We start from the raw sequence: 21,479 nt of genomic DNA on the forward strand, positions 1-21,479 counted from the left end.
ACATTCCAGAGACAAAAGCTTAAAAAGAAGAAAAAATTCAAATAAGCTACCTAATTTCAGAGAGACCTAAATAATATGAACCAAAAAGTCAGGATGCTGGGCTAATTCTATCAGGAGTCCCAGTAGGCCAGAGGAGGAACAGGCAATGTGCTGAAAACCCAATGAGCACAATTGTGAAGGGAGCATCACTTCTACTCCCATTTTGTAAAAAGTTACTGAAACCACCTTGATGTTGCTATGATAAAATACACATTTTTGGGCAGAGAAGGGGAACCGGTCCCAGCACCTGGAAGGAAGCTCCCCGCCTCCATCCCAGGCTCCTAGGGCAGAGAAGCTCAGCTGGTCCCAGCACCCAGAAGGAAGCTCCCCTGCTGACATCCCAAGCTCCTAGGGCAGAGAAGGTGAGCCATGTGGGCACCAGAAGCTTCCCCCACACACCCGTGGAAATGAGAAGATACATAAACAAGCCTCAAAAACAGACTTCTGGATCACCTACAGCAACCCCAAAGGGAAATAAGATGGAATAATCTGATACTCAACCACCTGGACTCTCTGAACTGGAAACAAAAGAGGATCTGGGAAAAATGAAATCACAAATAATTACTCAGATAACAGCAAAGATTTTGCTCATGGTGCAAGACATGATTAATAAATCTAGAGAGGACACAGATAAAAAAAAAAATAGAGGATCTGAGGAACATGATGGAATCCCAACATAGGAAACAAATGGAATCCATAAAACAGAAACAAACAGATTTCCAAGAGATTAAAAACTCCATAGAAAGTCTGCACAGCAGAATGAACCAATATGAGGATAGAATTACACATATAGAAGATAAGATTGCAATTAGTGAAGAGGAAAAGAAAAATTGCTTCAAAATTACAAGGGAACATGACAAATCAATCCAGCAGCTGCTAGACGATGCAAAGAAGAATAACATAAGACTGATCGGAGTCAATGAAAAAACAGGAGAGAGTGCAGATGACATAAAAAAACTCTTCACAGAAGTGATAGCAGAAAACTTCCCAAGCAGGGGAAAAGAACTTGACATACAGATAAGTGAGGCATATAGCACTCCAGCTAACCTTAATCAAAAAAAAATCTACATATAGGCAGGCATATAATAGTTAGGATTCCAGAAATCCAACACAAGAACAAAATTCTACAAGCAGTGAGAGAAAAGAAACAAATCACATACAAAGGAAAGCCCATCAGAATCACAGCTGACTTCTCAATGCAAACCCTCAAGGCAAGAAGAGCTTGGAGTGATACATTTCAAGCCCTAAAGGAAAACAGCCTCCAACCCAGATTGATGGACCCTGCAAAACTATCTTTCAAAATGGATGGAGAAATAAGATACTTTCATGATAAAGAGCACCTCAGGAACTTCATGAATACCAAACCGGCACTCCAAAAATATTTAGACAATACCCTAGGAAAAGACAATGAGGATCACAACCCCAGGAAACCCAGCAGAATGAATCCATTGGGCATGACAAATTAAATGCAAAGGGGGAGAATCCAACAAAAAGAAAAAGTCATGACAAGGCTTTTAAAACTTTTAACTTCATCTCCCTAATGAGTGTATAATTCAATCTTGTTATTGTACTGATTAGTATTTTTCTGATTCTAGAGTTGCACACCTTTCCTTGTGCTATACTGGCTATTTATCATCTTCTTATGTCTACTTTTTAATTGGGTTGTCTATTAATGAGCTCTAAGAATTCTTTATATATTCTGGTCATAGGTTATATGCAGTGTAAATATGGTCTGTTTAAGGACTACTTTTCATTTTAATGATGTCATTTAAAGTTCTAAATTTTGATGGAATCTCATTTATCAATTTTTTTCTTTTATACATCATGTCTTTTGTATCCTAGGTAGTTCTTGCCTACCCTGAATTCATAAATATTTTCCCTTATAATTTCTTCTTAAAGTTTCATACTTTTAGGCTTTCTTATTTAGGTTCATAGATCCCTTCAAGTTATTTTCATGTATGGAAATAAAGGGTTGAGGTTAATTTTTTATATATGAATACCAGGTGTTCTAGTGCCGTTTGCTGAAAACACTATCTCTTCCTTGGCTCTTGAATTGAGTTTATATTCTATAAAATGCTAATGGTTAAATAATCTTTCAAAACTCAGGGGGTCATATATGTGTGGTTCTATTTCTAGATTCTGTGTTTTATTCCAATGATCTATATGTCTTTCCTTACACCAACACTTCCTTGATTACTGTAGCTTTAGAAGAAGTCTTAAAATTAGGTACTAAATGTCTGCCAACACTCTTTTTGTTTTTGTTTTTGTTTTTTTGTTTTAACTTTTCTAGGTACTTTGTACTCCTACTTAACTTTTAAATTTCAATATCCAATTCTTCATTTATAGCAAGTATACATAGACCTGAATTTTTATATATACCCTGTGTTTTCTAATCCTGCTAAATTCAAATATAAGTTCTAAGGGCTCCTAGAGATTTCTTAGTATTTTCTCTGTAGATGATCATTTCATCTACATATAAAGATTTTCTTTTACCTTGCCAATCCTATCCTAATTGTGTCATTTTATTGCCAGACTATTTTGGTTTGGGCCTAGGTTTCAAAGTTTAATGGACAGATAAAAAGTAAGCATATTTGCCCTTGTTCCCCACCTTAAGGAGAAAGTATTGTATCTTCTCCATTCATATAAGGCATTCTCACTGGAAGTATGGAGTACATGTCTTTAACCTGTTGAGAAGGTTCTGTTCTACTTCTAGTCTCCTGATAGCTTTTACCATGAACAGCTGTAGAATTTAGTCTGATACTTTTTCTCCAACTAGTGACAGAATCATATGGCTTTTTGCTTTCCTCTGTTAAAATGATGACTTTTGGGGGTGGATCTTCCAATGCTGAACCAACACTGCCATCCCTATAACAAAACCACTTTCTACATACTGCCAGATCTGACTTCTAATAGTTTGTTTTGTTAAACAAATTTCTATCTCTGTTCATACTTTTTTCTTCTATTATCTTTATCCAGTTTTAGGATTAGCACAATGTTGAGTTCCTAAAATGAGGGGAGAAGTGTTCCTTCTTTTTTCTGCTTTAATTGTTTGATATAATTTATCAGTTAAAATGTTTATGAGCCTGCTGTTGTCATATAGGTAGGTTTTCAAGCTAAGAATATACTTTCTTTAATAGGTGCTATTCAAATTTTATATTTCCTCCAGAGTTAGTTTCATTAATTTGTCTTCCAAGGTACTTCTTAGAAGTTGTCTAATTTATTTCAAAAAAGATTTTTGTAATATGCTTTCTATATCCTTTTAAATTCTGTAAAATCTGTGGTAATGTCTCTTAGATCTTAATATTGTAATTTAAAAAATGTATAACTGATATTGTGTAGCAGGAAGAAAAGGTCTAAAAGAGCAGGAGAATTGGGAGGGGTAGGGGAAGGGAAAAAAGGGAAAGGAAAAAATATGAGAAGAGGAAAAAAATGGAAACAAGTTCTTTGGAAATAGGGAAGGATGGGCAAGGAAAGGGGAAAAAAATAAGAACCAAGATACTCATGTAATGGTACAAGATCCCAATGATGACTGTAACTGTATTGTATACCTAAAATGTACCAATAAAGTTAATGGGGAAAAAAAAGAAGAAAAAAATAATAATATACACATTTTTCTCTGCAAAGGTATACTTGTTCATGATAGAAAATGCAAATAGAGACAAAAAATCATCTATGATCCTATGGACAATACTCAATATGAGCACTTTCTTTCCTTTTTGCAGATATCCATATGATATGTTTAACAAACACCATACACATAGTATCTGTAACTTGTTTTCTCAATTAGCAATATTTTTCCCATGGCTCAAAGAGTCTTCTGAAACATCCTCTTTAATAGCTGTATGGCCTCACATTATGTTGAAGCATAATTTCTTTAATTAGTCTCTTACCAATGGATATTTATGTCATTCCTATTTGTCATTACTGTGAACAATGCTGCACTAAGCCACCCAATAATAACAATAGCTAATGTTTATTCAGAGTTCATACAAGGCATGCATTGTGTTAAGCAATTTACCATCATAGTTCTATGAAATAGTTATGATTTTTAAAATCCTGCTTTTAGAAACAGAGAAAACCTGGAAAAAAAGAAGTTAAATATTTTCTTCAAGGTCATACACTCAATAAATTGCATAGTTGGGACTTAAACTTGGATACTCCAGGTCCAGAGCAAACACTTAATCATCGCACTCTTTTTTAACCCCTAGCAATATTTCTACAGATTTATAGATAAGTCCTATACTCCATCAACATTGTTTCTTTAAGATAAAATTTGTAAAATGAAATTACTCAGAACTGGACTACAGATCTAACATTTCTATACATGAACCATAGCTCCTCTTATCCAAAGCTAACACCCACTCCAAGGTACCCTAACAGATACTTGTGACTCTGTCTATTTGAGATTACACACAGTTCTTCAGGTTGCAATAAGAAACAGAACATACAATAGTCTGAGAAAGGAAATTTCAACTCTAGCCAGTCCCTCCTTCCTTTAGTTCTTTTCAGCACTTTTTTTTTCTTCATTAAGTTTGTTTATTGGTACATTTTAGGTATTCAGTACAGTTACATTCATCATTGGGATCTGGTACCGTTACATGATGTATCTTGGTTCTTATTTTTTCCCCTTCCCCTGCCCTCCCTTCACCCCCTCCACCCCTCCCTGTTTACAAAGACTTTGTTTCCATTTTTTTCCTTTTCTCATATTTTTTCTTTTCCCTTCTTTCCAGCACTTTTGACAAGAAAAGCTTACCAAAAGCAAAGAGAGTGCTAAAGTTCAAGCCTCACCACCAACCTGTCTTCTTTCATCCACTCCACGATCCATCCCCTAGAGAATATTCTCTATACACATTCCCACAGCTGACACACAAAGAGAAGTGGAAAGACAGAGAGAAGAGTCAAGTTGTAGGTACAAGTTCTCCATGAATGCTCAGGCTACTTTTCTTGATCTGGTTATACCTTTGTTTTTCCCTGGGTGGCACATGAGGACAACGAACAGATGAGGTAAAGATAATTAGATTACCCTTAGGGAAACGAAAGGAGTCCCATGAATGCATGCTATTAATTGAGACACACAAGGAGACCCTCCTATATGCTCTGGACTTGAAATCATGACTCACTAGATACCATTTTATCTCATTTTTCAAAAAGTATGTTTTTCTTTTCTTTTCTTGAGAGGCTTCATGGGCAGAAAGATAAAACAGTTCATCTGTGTTACTTTTCCCAAGCAGCAAAGATAAACTGGAATCATAGTTTCTATTCTGTCAAAGGAGGCTCCTAGGTATAGTCAATTTTTTGTTATCTCATCTAATCAAATGATAGAGGTTTTACTGGGGAGTGATAATTATCATATCTACCTTGAACAGCAGATTATCACTCTTTAAAGAAACAGAATATAGAAAAATAAATCTAAAAATAGATGAAAGAAAAGATGATTATTCTTTGTTAGTTAAAAGGCCATTCCTGAATGTTAAAGAGCTTCATAGTCATCATCACAATCTTCAATTATTGCACAAGAAACTTCCAACTGGCCACCTGGCTTCCAACAATCTGCTTATACAATTTCTGTTTGAAAACTATAGGTGCATTTGTAACAAATGGTGTTTAGGGCTCCAGGACAATGCACACAAACGTTTTAATCTATAATGTAGGTGTGGAAAAATACTATTAACAACAAAGATTCTTTCCATCATATTTCATATTGTTCTAATGCTGTTTTCGAGAAAAAAAAATGTTTTAAAAAGATGAACTTAAACATGACAATTTGTGGTAGTTATTAATCTATCACATTTAACTATGTGAAGTATAATCCCCTGTGCCTCTGTAGTGAGGGACCAGGTAGCAGAAGATCCCTAAGGCGGGGGGGGGGGGGGATTGGGCGGCTAAGGGACATCACCGTGCTGTGCCGTGGACAGGAGGATGAACTTAAACAGAAAGAACACTGTTATGACAGGCATAGGAACCTACACTTAAGGTCTCTTCTGGTAGTTCTGGGGCAAGGGAAGAGAAATGCTGGCCTGGAGACTCTAGCAACAGGGCTTTCAGTTTACAGGAAGAATTTGATATTGGAACTCTTGGTTCAAGACAGAAATGAGGAAAGGAGCAGCAACAGGGGTTACATTGGATATTGGATGGGCTTAAAGAGTCAAAGCTACCACTGAAGGTTATGCTTCATAATAGCAAGTTTCATTTGCTTTGTTCCTTGTTGTGCTCCGGAATCTGGGGTGGTGGCTGGATTATTGTAGATGTTCAAAACTTAGGAAGAAAGGAAAGGAGATAGGGAGGGAAGGAGAGAGAGAGAAAAGAAGAGAGGGCAGGAAGGAGGGAGGAAGGGAGGGAGGGAAGGATAAAGGAAGGCAAGCAGGTAACAGTAATAGGGGTGGAATGACATCAGGACAGTATATGCTAAGATACAAAATATTACCTTGTGAATCAGTCAACCTGCGCCACAGTGGAAGAAAAATGCTACTTAACAAAGAGTTCCTAAAACAAAGGGGCACCAGAAAACTTTGAGAGTGATGGATATGTTTTTTGTTTTGTTTTGTTTTGTTTTGGTGCCGGGGATTGAACTCGGGTCTTTGTGCTTTCAAGGCAGGCAGCGGAACCCCTGAGCTAAATCCCCAGCCCTGGATATGTTTATTACCTTGATTGTGCCACTGGTTTTGCAGGGATAAGCATATGTCCAAACTCATCAAATTATTTACATTAAGTCGGTACAAATTTTTGAATATCAGATATATCTCAAAAAAGCTATACAAATAATAAATAAATATTTCATTTACATTATAAAGAGTTCTTATTGATAGAATATAAAATAATAGATATTGTCTCAATATAAATACACAAGGAAATTTGGTCATGATGGTCTAGTTTTCAAAGGGAACCAAGGAGGAAATGCATAGCACAGAATTTTCTACAGATAAGGGAAGGAACTCATGTATCAATGATAAAGTCTGTATAAGTCTGTTTTTTTCATCAAAAAGCTGAGAGTTGGAAACCTAACTTAGCCATGCTATTCTGCATTAATGAAGATGGAGGTCCTCTGGCAGAAGCAGATAGAATATGACTGTCATCAAGGGCTATATATATGAAGATTAAGATAAACTAGACAAATTAAGACAGTGTTACTTTACAAACAGAAACCACTGCCTCTGGGAGCATCAAGAGCTGGAATTTGTACTGAAGAGCAGAGAGCTCATTATCCCCTGAGTAGCTGAAAGGCTGGCCAAAATGTCATGTATCATATAGTTCAATGTACTCTTTTACAACCAATTTTAGACACAATCCACCTCTTTTCTTTAAAACTTTACAAAGCATCTAACTTCATAAGACAATGTTATAAAAACCAGAACCTTGACAGAATGTTATCATAAAGATTTAGACTGTCACTAAAATTCTGCCACTTAGAAGAAAATGTTTATTTTATCATAACCTAAGTCTTCCTTAAAATAGCACCCTGAACACTTAGCCATGGAACACACCCTAGCTTCTCAGCCTGTCCACTGTAACAGGACAGGGGAGCACTGGGCTTTGACTCAGAAAAGGTGAGTAAGTGTGAGTTATCAATGAGGCATCACAGTTATCCAGGCCACACACTGGGCATCAAAGAGAGTAAAATTGAAGAACATCTCTGGAAAAAAAGAAATCTTGACCAATGCTCTGCCAGCATATCAGAAATGTCAGTCTGTTGAGACTGGGGAAGAGATCATATAAATATGTAATCAACAAAGAGACCAGAGACTCAGAGAGAACCAAAGATTTCTAACTAAAGGGTAGGAACCTGTGCCTAAAGCAATTCCCTGAACAAAAAGAGAAGCTACTTATTCTTATAGTATGCTTGTAACTTTAACTGGGGCAAAGAGAGACATGTTAAGGTTGTAAAGCCATTCCAAATCAGGAAATCAGTCACAATTTCCTTCTTAGTAGTGGTTAAGCAGAGAGGAGGAATGCTAAAGAAATTATATAAGAACTCTGTACTTCATTTAAACTGGTCCAGCTAAGTTCCTCACCCACTGATTAAATATGGTGATTGTGAGGTGCAAACCATTGTTTTTAATCATAATCTCTATGACCCCTAAGAGCATCGAGTGCTCATGGGTAAGGCTTTCAGAAAGTGATTAATAAAGGGGGCTTATAGCTCACTTACTGTTAGGACGTGGAATCTGGTCAGAAGAAGTGGATCACCGAGGGGCTGGCCTGTGAGGGTTTTCTTCTTCTCTACCTCCTCTCTTCACTCTGCCTCCCAGCTGCCAGGACATGAGCAGCTTCTCCTCTGCCATGCTGTTGTGCATTGAAGCCAGTCAACAATGCAAGGACTGAAACTTCTACAAACTGTGAGCCAAAATAAATCTCTTCTCCTTTAAGTTGCAGATGTTGGGTATTTTGTCCCAGCGATGAGAAAAGTGACTGAGACTTTAATTCTATCAAGTTCAATACTTATTTTCACAGTCATAATCTCTAATAGTCTTTTAATTAGCAGATAGAGACAAAATAATAATAATAAATTTTCTAATAGGACAAAATTTTACATATACCATATTATTTCTTTGAAGAATATCATTCTGGAAAACTGCAATGTAGACTATGAAAATGCACTAATTTGATTTGTCATAGAAATCTTTCTTTTAAATTCCAAGATAAATCAACAAATGTTTCCAAAGCCAACATTTACTCCATGAATTCAAATCATTTTCAAGACTTATGATCCATTAGAAAGGCAGTTTCAATTTCCCTTGCCCTGTGAGAGTCTAATGTATAACTGGCAGAAAACACATTTACACTGCACATATTCCATGACAGTGATATCATTTATTGATAACATTTTTCAAGTTTTAAAAAATGATGTTGCTACCTATGTTCATTCTGATTTATCGATAAGAAGTAGATGGAAACTTCATTTTGGTGAAGATTACTAAAATGTAACAGATTAACAGACATTCAAGTAACAAATACTGCCTACTAAAGTTTAGAAGAAATCTCCAACAATTATAATAATGGCATCATAACGGATGAAATGTCCAAGAACAGACTAGATGACCATGGACAGATACAGAGTCACATCCAGATATACGCATACAATAAGGAATCAAGCTACTTCACCTCATAGAAGGGTCTGATCAATCCAGTGCAAATTTTTCCTTTTTTCTTTCTTTCTTTCTTCTTTTTTCTTTTTTCTCACCTTTTGCTTTAAGCATGATTATGCCTATCAAGGATAGCAACAAAATGAATTAGACTAACAGAGAGAAGTTCTCAAAGCATATTAAGATACAGAGTCAGTAATAATAGATACAATACTCATTAGAGAAGATGCTCCTCTTTTCCAGCAGTTAAAGTTTTTGATATGCAATGTTTAATTCCATGTGCATCACTTACAATGCTAGGAAAAGAGCTATAGAAGTGCATAAGACAGGCCAACCTTTGAGGACCTTAAGACTTTAGTCTATAAATGAAACAGATTCTATGCTAATAAGTAGGTTAATATATCTAGGGTCAGTTTAAGTAAAAGGAATGTTCTCCTTAGGAACAATTTGACTCTGGCTCTATTGGAGTCATAGAACTTATTCAGCTTCATACCTAAAAATTATATAGTACTAGAATGTCAATTTCTTTTATATATAGATATATATATCTATATATATATGATAAAAAGTAATTTCAAAGACAGCTATTTCCTTAAGGTCATAATTTGAAGGTCTATAACTGCTCCAACCAGGGTATTAATCAGGAAAAAACAAAAATATAGATGCTCTTAGTTTCTTCCCCCCCCCATTAAGTTTATTGGTACATTTTGGGTATAAAATACATTTACATACATCATTGGGTCTTGTACCATTACATGAGTATTTTGGTTCTTATTTTTTTTCACCTTCCCATGCCCTCCCTTCACCCCCTCCACCCTTCCCTATTTGCAAAGATTTTGTTTCCATTTTTTTCCTTTTCTCATATTTTTTCCCTTCTTTCCTTTCCCCTACCTCTCGCACTTCCCCTGCTCCTTTAAACCTTTACTTCCTATTACACAATATCAATTATACATTTTTAAAATTAAAATATCAAGAACTAGGAGACATTACCACAGATTTTACAGAATTTAAAAGGATATAAAAAGGATATTTCAAAAATCTGTTTTGAAATAAATTTGACAACTTCTAAGAAGTACCTTGGAAGACAAATTAATGAAACTAACTCTGGAGGAAACATAACATTTGAATAACACCTATAAAAGAAAGTATATTCCTAGCTTGAAAACCTACCTATATGACAACAACAGGCTCATATACATTTTAACTGATAAATTATATCAAACATTTAAAGTAGAAATAAAAAGGAACACTTCTCCCCGCATTTTAGGAAATCAACATTGTGCTATTCCTAAAACTGGATAAAGATAATAGAAGAAAAATGCACGAACATAGATAGAAACTTGTTTAACAAAACAAACTATTAGAAGTCAGATCTGGCAGGATGTAGAAAGTGGTTTTGTTATAGGGATGGCAGTGTTGGTTCAGCATTGGAAGATCCACCCCCAAAAGTCATCATTTTAACAAAGGAAAGGAAAAAGCCATATGATCCTGTCACTAGTTGGAGAAAAAGTATCGGACTAAATTCTACAGTTGTTCATGGTAAAAGCTATCAGGAGACTAGAAGTAGAACAGAAACTTCTCAACAGATTAAAGACATGTACTCCATACTTCCAGTGAGAATGCCTTATATGAATGGAGAAGATACAATGCTTTCTCCTTAAGGTGGGGAACAAAGGCAGATAATGCTTACTCTTTATTTGTCCATTAAACTTTGAAACCTAAGCCCAACCAAAATAGTCTGGCAATAAAATGACACAATTAGGATAGGATTGGCAAGGTAGAAGCAAAATCTTTATGTGTAGATGAAATGATCATCTACAGAGAAAATACTAAGAAATCTTGAGGAGACCTTAGAACATATTTGAATTTAGCAGGATTAGAAAACACAAGGTATATATAAAAATTCAGGTCTATGTATACCTGCTATAAATGAAGAATTTGATATTGAAATTTAAAAGTCATGTAGGAGTGCAAAGGACCTAGAAAAGTTAAAATAAAAAAAAAACAGTATTGGAAGACATTTAGTACCTAATTTTAAGACTTCTTCTAAAGCTACAGTAATCAAGGCAGTGTTGGTGTAAGAAAAGACATATAGATCATTGAAATAAAACACAGAATCTAGAAATAGAACCACACATATATGGCCCCCTGAGTTTTGAAAGATTATTTAACATTAGCATTTTATAGAATATAAACTCAATTCAAGAGCCGAGGAAGAGATAGTGTTTTCAGCAAATGGCACTAGAATACCTGGTATTCGTGTATAAAAAATTAACCTCAACCCCTTATTTCCATACATGAAAATAACTTGAAGGGATCTATGAACCTAAATATGAAAGTCTAAAAGTATAAAACTTTAAGAAGAAAGTATAAGGGAAAATGTTTATGAATTTCAGGTAGGCAAGAACTACCTAGGATACAAAAAAACATGATGTATAAAAGAAAAAAATTGATAAATGAGATTCCATCAAAATTTAGAACTTTAAATGACATCATTAAAATGAAAAGTAGTCCTTAAACAGACCATATTTACACTGCATATAACCTATGACCAGAATATATAAAGAATTCTTAGAGCTCATTAATAGACAACCCAATTAAAAAGTAGACATAAGAAGATGATAAATAGCCAGTATAGCACAAGGAATGGTGTGTAATTCTAGAATCAGAAAAATACTAACCAGTACAATAATAAGACTGAATTATACACTCATTAGGGAGATGAAGTCAAAAGTTTTAAAAGCCTTGTCATTACTTTTTCTTTTTGTTGGATTCTCCCCCTTTGCATTTAATTTGTCACGCCCAATGGATTCATTCTGCTGGGTTTCCTGGGGTTGTGATCCTCATTGTCTTTTCCTAGGGTATTGTCTAAAATTTTTTGGAGTGCTGGTTTGGTATTCATGAAGTTCCTGAGGTGCTCTTTATCATGAAAGCATCTTATTTCTCTATCAAGTTTGAAAGATAGTTTTGCAGGGTCCATCAATCTGGGTTGGAGGCTGTTTTCCTTTAGGGCTTGAAATGTATCACTCCAAGCTCTTCTTGCCTTGAGGGTTTGCATTGAGAAGTCAGCTGTGATTCTGATGGGCTTTCCTTTGTATGTGATTTGTTTCTTTTCTCTCACTGCTTGTAGAATTTTGTTCTTGTGTTGGATTTCTAGAATCCTAACTATTATATGCCTGCCTATATGTAGATTTTTTTTTATTAAGGCTAGCTGGAGTCCTGTATGCCTCACTTATCTGTATGTCAAGTTCTTTTCCGCTGCTTGGGAAGTTTTCTGCCATCACTTCTGTGAAGAGTTTTTTTATGTCATCTGCACTCTCTCCTGTTTCTTCATTGACTCCAGTCAGTCTTATATTATTCTTCTTTGCATCATCTAGCAGCCACTGGATTGATTTCTCATGTTCCCTTACAATTTCAAAGCAAGTTTTCTTTTCCTCTTCACTAATTGCAATGTTATCTTCTATATGTGTAATTCTATCCTCACATTGGTTCATTCTGCTGTGCAGACTTTCGATGGAGTTTTTAATCTCTTGGAAATCTGTTTGCATCTGTTTTATGGATTCCATTTGTTTCCTATGTTGCGATTCCATCATGTTCCTCAGATCCTCTATTTTTTTTAATCTGTGTCCTCTCTAGATTTATTAATCATGTCTTGCACCATGAACACAATCTTTGCTGTTATCTGAGTAATTATTTCTGATTTCATTTTTCCCAGATCTTCTTTTTTTTGCCAGTTCAGAGAGTCCAGGTGGTTGAATATCAGGTTGTTCTATCTTGTTTCCCTTTGAGGTTGCTGTAGGTGATCTGGAAGTCATTTTTGAGGCTTGTTTATGTGTCTTATCATTTTCACAGCGGGTGGGGGGGTGCCTCTGGTGCCTGTGCAGCTCACCTTCTCTGCCCTAGGAGCATGGAATGGTGGTGGGGGAGCTTCCTTCTGGGTGCTGGGACTGGCTCACCTTCTCTGCCCTAGGAGCGTGGAATGGCAGCAGGGGTGCTTCCTTCCTGGTGCTGGGACCGGCTCACCTTCTGTGCCCTAGGAGTGTGGAATCTCTTAGTTTCATTACCTAGCATCATCTCATTAATATGTGTCAGCTCTAATATTACTCAAAGATATCATTCAACAACTGTATTAATTATCTACGGCTGTACAACAGACTTCCCTAAAGAAACAGCTGAGAACAACAAATGTTCTGCTGCAATTCAGATATCATCTGAGACTACATCTTCCCAAGCTTGACTGGATCTTCAATATCCTACCTCATTCTCATGCCTCTAACACAGAAACACTGAGGTAGACTCTAGTACATGGCCTTCAAGATTCTCATGAGATGATAGGCAGAATATTAGAATACTTTGCTTTTCAGAGTATCTTTTTAGGGCGTGGTGTCCCAACCTGAATGCAAGAACTTGTCTTGCAAAAACAGGGGTAAAGGTCATTATGTCTAAATACAAGCTCAGGTCTAAGGTAACCAACCTAGATGTAAGAGACATTTTGTCCAATTCATTCAGTTTCTAAGTGAGAAAACTGAATACCCTTCAGCTGATCAGGGAACAGTGGCTGAAAATAACAATGTTAACCAGATCTCAGGATGTATATAAACTTATTTCAAACTGCAGAAGTTGTAGCCACAAGTATCAGGATATTTGATAAACCAAGGATAAACACTTCATTCCAGAAGGGAAGAACTAAGGGAGCACAAATTAGCTATTGATGCTCCAATCAATCTGGCTGTTGCATAGATCTTGGATCAAAGAAAGTGCAAGCTATAAGATGAGGCAGGCAGTCTTTAAGTTGTCTTCTAGTGATAATTTAGTGAATCTTAATGTAATAATCTTGTTTCCTCTGCTTCAGAAGACATTATGACACATTTACTCTGCAGTGCAGTGATTTTTATACCTGGAGGCAAAAGAAAGCTTAAGTTTGAAAGCCAAATTCTCCCTGGGAAATACAATTTAAATTTGCCAATGTACCTGTAATCATGGTATGTGCCATTCATGTTTGGTACTTATGCTTAGAAAACTAGCAAATGCGATCAAAAGCAGGTGAGAAAATGACTGCTATTGCTATTTTTACTACTGATGGGTTAGAACTAATTTAAGGAGACATCAGAGCTTGCCAGATCTACAGTGCCTAGTAGGATAAAAGTCATCCCAGAAAGCATGCACTGCTATTGGACCAGTTGTAGACTGATGCTAAAGAGAGCTATGGTTTAATACCAGAATTATTTCCATAAGCCTTGCATGAAATCTTGTAAGCCTAAAGCAGCTATAGAATGTTTAGTGTTCCACCAGAATTTTGAGAGCCTAAGATAGAGAGCTTATTCTTCTTCAACTCTTTATGGTGGAGAGAGGGGGGGGGGTAGAGACAGAGAGACTAAAATTATAAGTTTTTGAAAAGCAATTAAATTTCAAATGGTCCCAAATACAGATTCTGAAAATAATGCCAGATTAGCTGATATCTTCCCTTTCCATTAAATTCTTGCTAGGTTGATCTCTGTATTTTGTTTTCTGGAATTCCCAATGATCATTTTCAAGACCTAAGAGATGATAATGCAAGACTTGTTGCGAGGCAATAGACTCAATATCACAATTTTTTATTTTGCTTTGTTCTTTGAGCTCAAATGCCACATAGCACTTAAATCTGATAAGAAGTAAGCATAAATATGACAAACTGCCACATTTGCAACATGCAGAATGAAACATTTCCATAGTTTATGTGAATGTCACTAGAGTAGAAAACTGATAAAATGGATAATGGACAAAGTTGATTCATGGAAATACAAAGTGGATATAGCTGTACTCATTTTGATATTCTGTAATATTTTATTTTATGACTCTACCACCATATATTAATTTAGTTTGTCGATCTTGGAGCAACTATAAATAATCTCATTACAAATGTTGTTACAATAATCCTAATTAACATGTGTCCCACTGCTTCTATGTTATATAGATAAAAAAGGAATTGTTCATATATTACTCAGCTTTATTCCAGAGATTTTTCCAAAGTAGTTGTATTAAATTTTTTGCCATCAATAATATATAAAAATTTTTACAGTTTATCCTCACCAACACATAGTTGTATCACTCTTTTTGCTTTTTCTTTAATCTGGTATATATATGGTGATATTAATTAGTGGTTTTAATTGGTGTGTTCATGATTACTAACCAGGTTGTATATTTTTAATATAAATTTTAGCCATGTGAATTTCCTCATTTTCAAATGTCTGTTCAAGTCTATTGATTGTGTCCATGATGAACAACCAAACTGAAATACAGAAAATAAAATATTCTATTGAAGTATAACCAGAAGAAGTGACCAATGTGGACAGAGTGTCAAATATAGAAAATAAATGTGACTCAAGTGACCATACACCCAGAGATGGCTTAAATACAATAAAAAATCATGGAAAATTGATACATTTTCTAGATGATGCAAAGAAGAATAGATGATGTAAACAAGGCTAACAGTGAAAAATCAGAAGGATGGTGTGACTACTATGAAAAAAACCCTGTTTACAGAAATCAGCAAAAGTTTTCCATATATAAGGAAAGTATTTAACATGCATATATATATATATATATATATATATATATATATAAAACTGAAGCATAGAGAACCACAAATAGCTTAATCAGAAAAGAATTTTTCCATGACATATCATAGTCAAAAACTCAGAAGTCCAACCTAAGGATGGAATGTTAAAAGCTATTATTAGAGAAAAGCAACAAAATTACTTATAAAGATAAACCCATTAAAATTACGCAGACTTCTCAACACAAACCTTCAAAGCCAGGAAAATTTGGAGTGAAATTTTTCGAGCCTTGAAAGAAAACAACTTCAAACTTAAGTTGATATATCCTGCAAAACTACCTTTCAAATGTAATGAAGAAATATGATCTTTCCATAAGAAAGAGCACTTGGAAAAATTCATGACCACCCAACTAGCACTCCAAAAATTCTCAAGGATATCATAGAAAGAGACAATAAAGCCATGATGGCAAAAATCCAGTGGAAAAAATATGTAAGGTACAGTGAGCAGTTAAGTAGAAGGGGAAAACTGGGATGTAATCCACAACAGGAAAAATACATTGACAAGAATAAGTCAATATATTTCAGTAATAACTCTCAATAACAGATTCAATGCCCATATCAAAAGGCACACATTGGCAGATTCGCTCAAAAAACAAAACTCAATGCTATATTGCATACAAGAAACACATTTAATCAAAAAAAATTTCATAGACTAAAAATCAAAGGGTGCAAACAATATTCCATGCAACAGAAACCTAAAACCAAGTAGGAGTAACTACTTTATTTTCAGACAAGGTGTCCTTCAAACCATAACTAATCAGGAGAAGCAAAGAAAATCAATACACTTTAAGGGAATAATTCAACAGGAAGAGATAAGAATGGTAAATATATATGCATTGATATTAGTTCACTTAACTTCAAAATACAAACAATACTGGACATAAAAGATAGGATAAACATCAATACAAATAAGTAGGGGGTGTCAATACCCTACTAACACAACTAAACAGATCAAGTAACAAAAAAATCAACAAATAAACTTCATATATATCTATAGAGTGTTCAACACAACTACAAGAGAACACAAGTTCTTCTTGGTAGCTCATGGAACTTTCTCAAAAATAGATCACATAGTAGTGCATAAAACAGGCTAAATACATACAAAAGAATGAAAATTATCCCATGTAAGTTATTAGCTCATGGTTCAATGAAACTAGAAATCAATGGCAAAAGAAACCACAGAAATTATGGAAAAACATGGAAATTAAACAATACACTCTTGAATAATCAATGGCCACAGAAGAAATTAATTCTTAGAATCAAATGATAATGTGAATGCAACATACCAGAACATACTGGACACAATGAAAGCAGTCCTAAGAGGGACATTTATGGCTATGAATACCCAGATTATAAAAACAGAGTGAGCCCAAATAAAAAACCTAAAGATACACCTCAAAGTCCCGGAAAAATAAGAACAATCCAAATCAAAAGCAGTACATGGAAGGAAATTATAAAGATCGGAGAGGAAATTAATAAAATTGAGACAAAAAATACAAATACTCAATGAATTGAAGAGGTGACTCTTCAAAAGAAAAATGGACCCTTAGCCAATATTATTAAAAGAAGTAAAAACTCATGTCAATGCCATGAGAAACAAAAAAGGAGAAATCACAATGGAAACAGCTGAAATCCAGATGATTATTAGCAACTACTTTAAAAACCTGGACAATTTTTTAAAAATGGATAGATTCCTAGATGCATATGAATTACCAAAACTGATCTCTCTTTAACAAATGGTACAGGGAAAAAAATGGCTGTACACATGCAGAAGATTGAATCTAGACCCATATCTCTCATCATGCACTAAAATAAAATAAAAATGGCTTAATTACCTAAGTATCAAAACAAAAACATTTAATCTGCTGGAAGATAAAACAGGTAAAAATCCCTGAGCACATAGGCATAAGCAAGGATTTTCTGAACAGAATCCAATTGAACAAGAAATAATACCAAGAACTGAGAGAAACCATCCCTCCATATGGAATTGGGCAACTATGGGTTAACTGTGTTATTAGGCAACTATAGGTTAACTATAGATTATGCTCTCTGAAGAATGTACCTGAGTAGCCATGACAACTTCTGTAATCTGTCACCAAAGGAGCATAATGGGCTCAGAAAGTCCTGCCAGAACTCTTTGCTCTCCCCTACACACCCACTGCTCTGCTTTGTGTAAATCCTGCTTGCTATATTCTCAGGGAAACTCCAATGGAATTAAGTTTCATAGGTGTAAAAAAAAAAGAGGTATATAAGGAAGTGCAAACTTTTCTATTTGGGGCTCTCTAGACTGACAGGAGTCACTTGCTGAGCTGCTGGCATCATTAAAAGCCACTTTTTACTTCTACCTTTGTGTTAAAGAGTTGTCTGTCCAGGGTCCCCACTGTTTCCTGCTTCAGAATCAACAAATTGGATTATATCAAATTAAAATTCTTTTGCACTGCAAAGGAAACAACCAACAGAGTGAAGACACAACCTATAGAAAGACCAAAAAGTGTTACCAGCTAGTCATCAGTCATAGGACTAATATTTATAATATATAAAGAATTTAAATAAATTAGAACCCACAAAATAAAAGACTCAATCAAAAATGAACAACTGAATGGAACAGATACTCCTAGGAAGAGGTACAAATGGACAGTAAATACATGAAAAAATGTCCACCATCTCTGGCCATTACAGAAATACAAATTAAAACAACACTAAGATTACACTTTGCTCCAGAAAAAGTGACTACCATCAAGAAGTTAAATCATAACAGTTGTTGGTGAAGCTGCAGGAAAAAAAAAAGAAACCCTCCTACATTGCTAATGGGAATGTAAACTAGTACAACCACTATGTAAATCAGTATAGAGATGCCTCAAGAATTTGACCCAGCTACTTCTCTCTTACATATCTTCCCAAAAGAGTTAAAATTATCATGTACAGTGATATAGTCATATCCATGTTTATAACAGCACAACTCATAACAGCTATATCTTGGAAGCATCCTACATGTCCATCAATAGATAATTAGATAAAGAAAATACGCTATTTACACAAAATGGAATACTACTCTGCAATAAGAAGGATTAATTTGAGTCACTTGTAGGAAAATTGATGACCCTTGAGACCATAATGCTAAGCCAAATAAATCAGACACACTAGCTTAAATATATATAGTTTCTCTGATATGAGAAACCAAAGTATAAATAATTTAAAGACCAAAACAAAAGATAGAGAGTAGGAAACAGAGATATAGATCTTTTCCAAATGGGAAGGGTTCAAAAGAGGGACGGAGAAGGAGGGGAGGAGAAGGGGATGTAAAAAGAATTAAGATATGTTATGTACATGTACCAACCCTCCTTGATGAATGTAATCGTTATGTACTGTAAACATATTCTAATAAAAATTTAAAAGTCAAGAAAAAATTAGCTATTTTGTTTACTAAAGCATATGTGGGTGGTAATACTTTTAAATAAAAGAAACTATTCCTACAAAATTAAGAACAGGCTACTTTTCAATCTAAATAGATTGTGTTTGAAGACTATAACCTCTGTTTCCTCAGTTGTCTTGGGTCTAAATTTGTTCACTAAATCTGCCAGTATCCAGATTCTGGGACACTGAAAGTGAATCAAATATAAAAATTTCATTTTAAAAAAGTGAAAGAGGGCTGGGGATTTAGCTTAGTGGTGCCAACACCTGCCTCGCAAGCGCAAGGTCCCGAGTTCCATCCCTGGTACCAAAAAGAAAAGAAAAAAAGTGAAAGAATCTTCATATGATTTTATATGCAGCAAATATTAAAAAATCAAGGAATGGCAAGTAAGGGCAAGGAATTCCATGTTTTTGTTTGGTTTGGGTTTTTTCATGATGTCATTTTTGTAATTTAAAATATACACTCAAGTATATAATTTATATTCTTGATGAGATTTATGAGTTTCACTCAGTGTATACTCTCTTCCACCTAAAGCCCAATAAAATGGAAGGGGTTATAAAGCAGATTTGGAGCATGCTGATTTTTTTTTTCCCTTTGGTACCAAGGATTGAAATTGGGTCCTTGCGCTTGTGAGGAGGAGTATGCTGATTTGAACTTGGGATACAAGGGCCAGGGATTTAGCTCAGTGGTTTCACTGCCTGCTGTGCAAGGGCAAGGACCCGAGTTCGATCCCCGGTACCAAAAAAAAAAAAAAAAAAAGAACTTCGGGTACATAGACCTTTAAATGGGAATGTGTGGCAATCTCTAGAACTACTACCAATAAAACTATTTTCAAAACCTCTACAGAGAGGTATTTTCACATAATATAGAAGGTAAAATGTAACACTAAAAAGGATTCAAGTGGCCAATAGGAAGCTAGAAAAATTAAAAGGGAAAAGTAAAAAAGAGAACAAACAAAACCAAAAAGTGGCAGACCTAAATCATATGAATTAAAAAATTACATTAAACAAAAATGATTTAAAGATACCAATTAAAATATAAATGGTTACATATGAAAACACAGAAATCACCAGGATAGATTTTTGTAGATGACTCAACTACCTACTATATACAAGAAGCATTTCAAATATACTGCTATAGGTAGGCTAAAAGTAAATGGATGGAAAAAATATTAAAACTCCAATCAAAAGAAACATATGTGCTACATTAATATTAAAGTAGACTTCAGAGAAAAACATTACCAGATTCAGAGAGGAATGCTACATAGGCATGAGTCCATCCACCAAAGACATGATAATTCCTAACATATCAAATAACAAAGCCTAAATAACATGACAGATGAGACCATAGCTTATAATTTTTGATTACATGCAAGTATTATGTTGCACTATGTGTTAATTTCAATTTCAAATGCTTTATATCCATTACTATAATTAATCTTTTATAAAAATAAAAACAATCATATTACCATCGTCATTCTGCATATGAATAAATTAAAGCCCCGAAGAGCTTAAGTATTTTGCTCTAAGTTATATAGTTAGCAATTCTTAGGTCAAGTTTTTTTGCACTCTTCATTTTGCCTACATCAAGACTGCTCTTTAAATATTTAGAAAATGAACAGTGTAGTTATCACATTTAACACTGTAATCCCCTTTTTGGCCATGAAGTTTCAGAGTACCTCTTAGTGGGGTTGGGGGACCACTGGATTCTAAATGAGTCACAGAGATAAAGTAGCCCTTAGAAGGCATAAGTATGTACAAAGAGGTGACTAGCAGACTAGGAACAGGAAGCAGATAATTAAAACAGAAGTCACACCATAGCCACAGTGACCCTAACAGGATAAACACTGTTGTATAAGCTTGGGAAAGCTGTGCACTGCACAACTCCAGGAATCCTCTTTGCATAGACTAAAAGAGACTATCACATAAGTGGCACCACCTGGCGACAGAGTCCACAAAGTAGTCCATGAAGCCCTTCTGTTATTTGTGGTATCCCTAACAGTATCAATGCAGTCAGAAAACATACTCAAGTCTTCCAGGCTGAAAATCATTATTAGCATCTGTCTAGGCCCTGAACTCCAGGGCAAAAATGAGTGTCTAATTCACCATGTTTAAATCCTGGCACACAAGGGTTCTAGGGCAGAAACTGTTCTATACAATGGACCAGGAAAAGTTTTCTCAAAAGCTTTAATGAATCTACAAAGGATTGCACAATTGTATTTTGCCAAGTGATTGTTTTCCTTTCAAATTATCATTATCAGCAAAATTTCTTAAAAGAAATTTTTTTCAAAGTTTTATTTTAATGAGTACATGTTTGTAGTACATGATTACATTTATTGTGAGGAGTTGGAACA

At 35.0% G+C, this 21,479-nt stretch overlaps 1 long non-coding RNA gene across 1 annotated transcript in view; it reads right to left on the minus strand.

The window, feature by feature from the left end:
• Positions 1 to 7,643: 7,643 nt before the first annotated feature.
• The window catches only part of LOC110345666 (uncharacterized), a 57,372-nt gene continuing 43,536 nt past the window's right edge, over positions 7,644 to 21,479 (minus strand). The window contains exons 4-5 of the long non-coding RNA XR_002389131.2: positions 9,139 to 9,241; positions 7,644 to 8,319 (exon numbers count right to left, since the gene is read on the minus strand). This is a non-coding gene — a long non-coding RNA (uncharacterized LOC110345666). The remainder of the gene's footprint in view (positions 8,320 to 9,138; positions 9,242 to 21,479) is intronic.

This window comes from Heterocephalus glaber, unplaced genomic scaffold (assembly GCF_053883595.1).
Source record: "Heterocephalus glaber isolate CG9 unplaced genomic scaffold, H.glaber_assembly_v1.0 deba00001472, whole genome shotgun sequence".
NCBI classification, from domain to species: Eukaryota; Metazoa; Chordata; class Mammalia; order Rodentia; family Bathyergidae; genus Heterocephalus; species Heterocephalus glaber.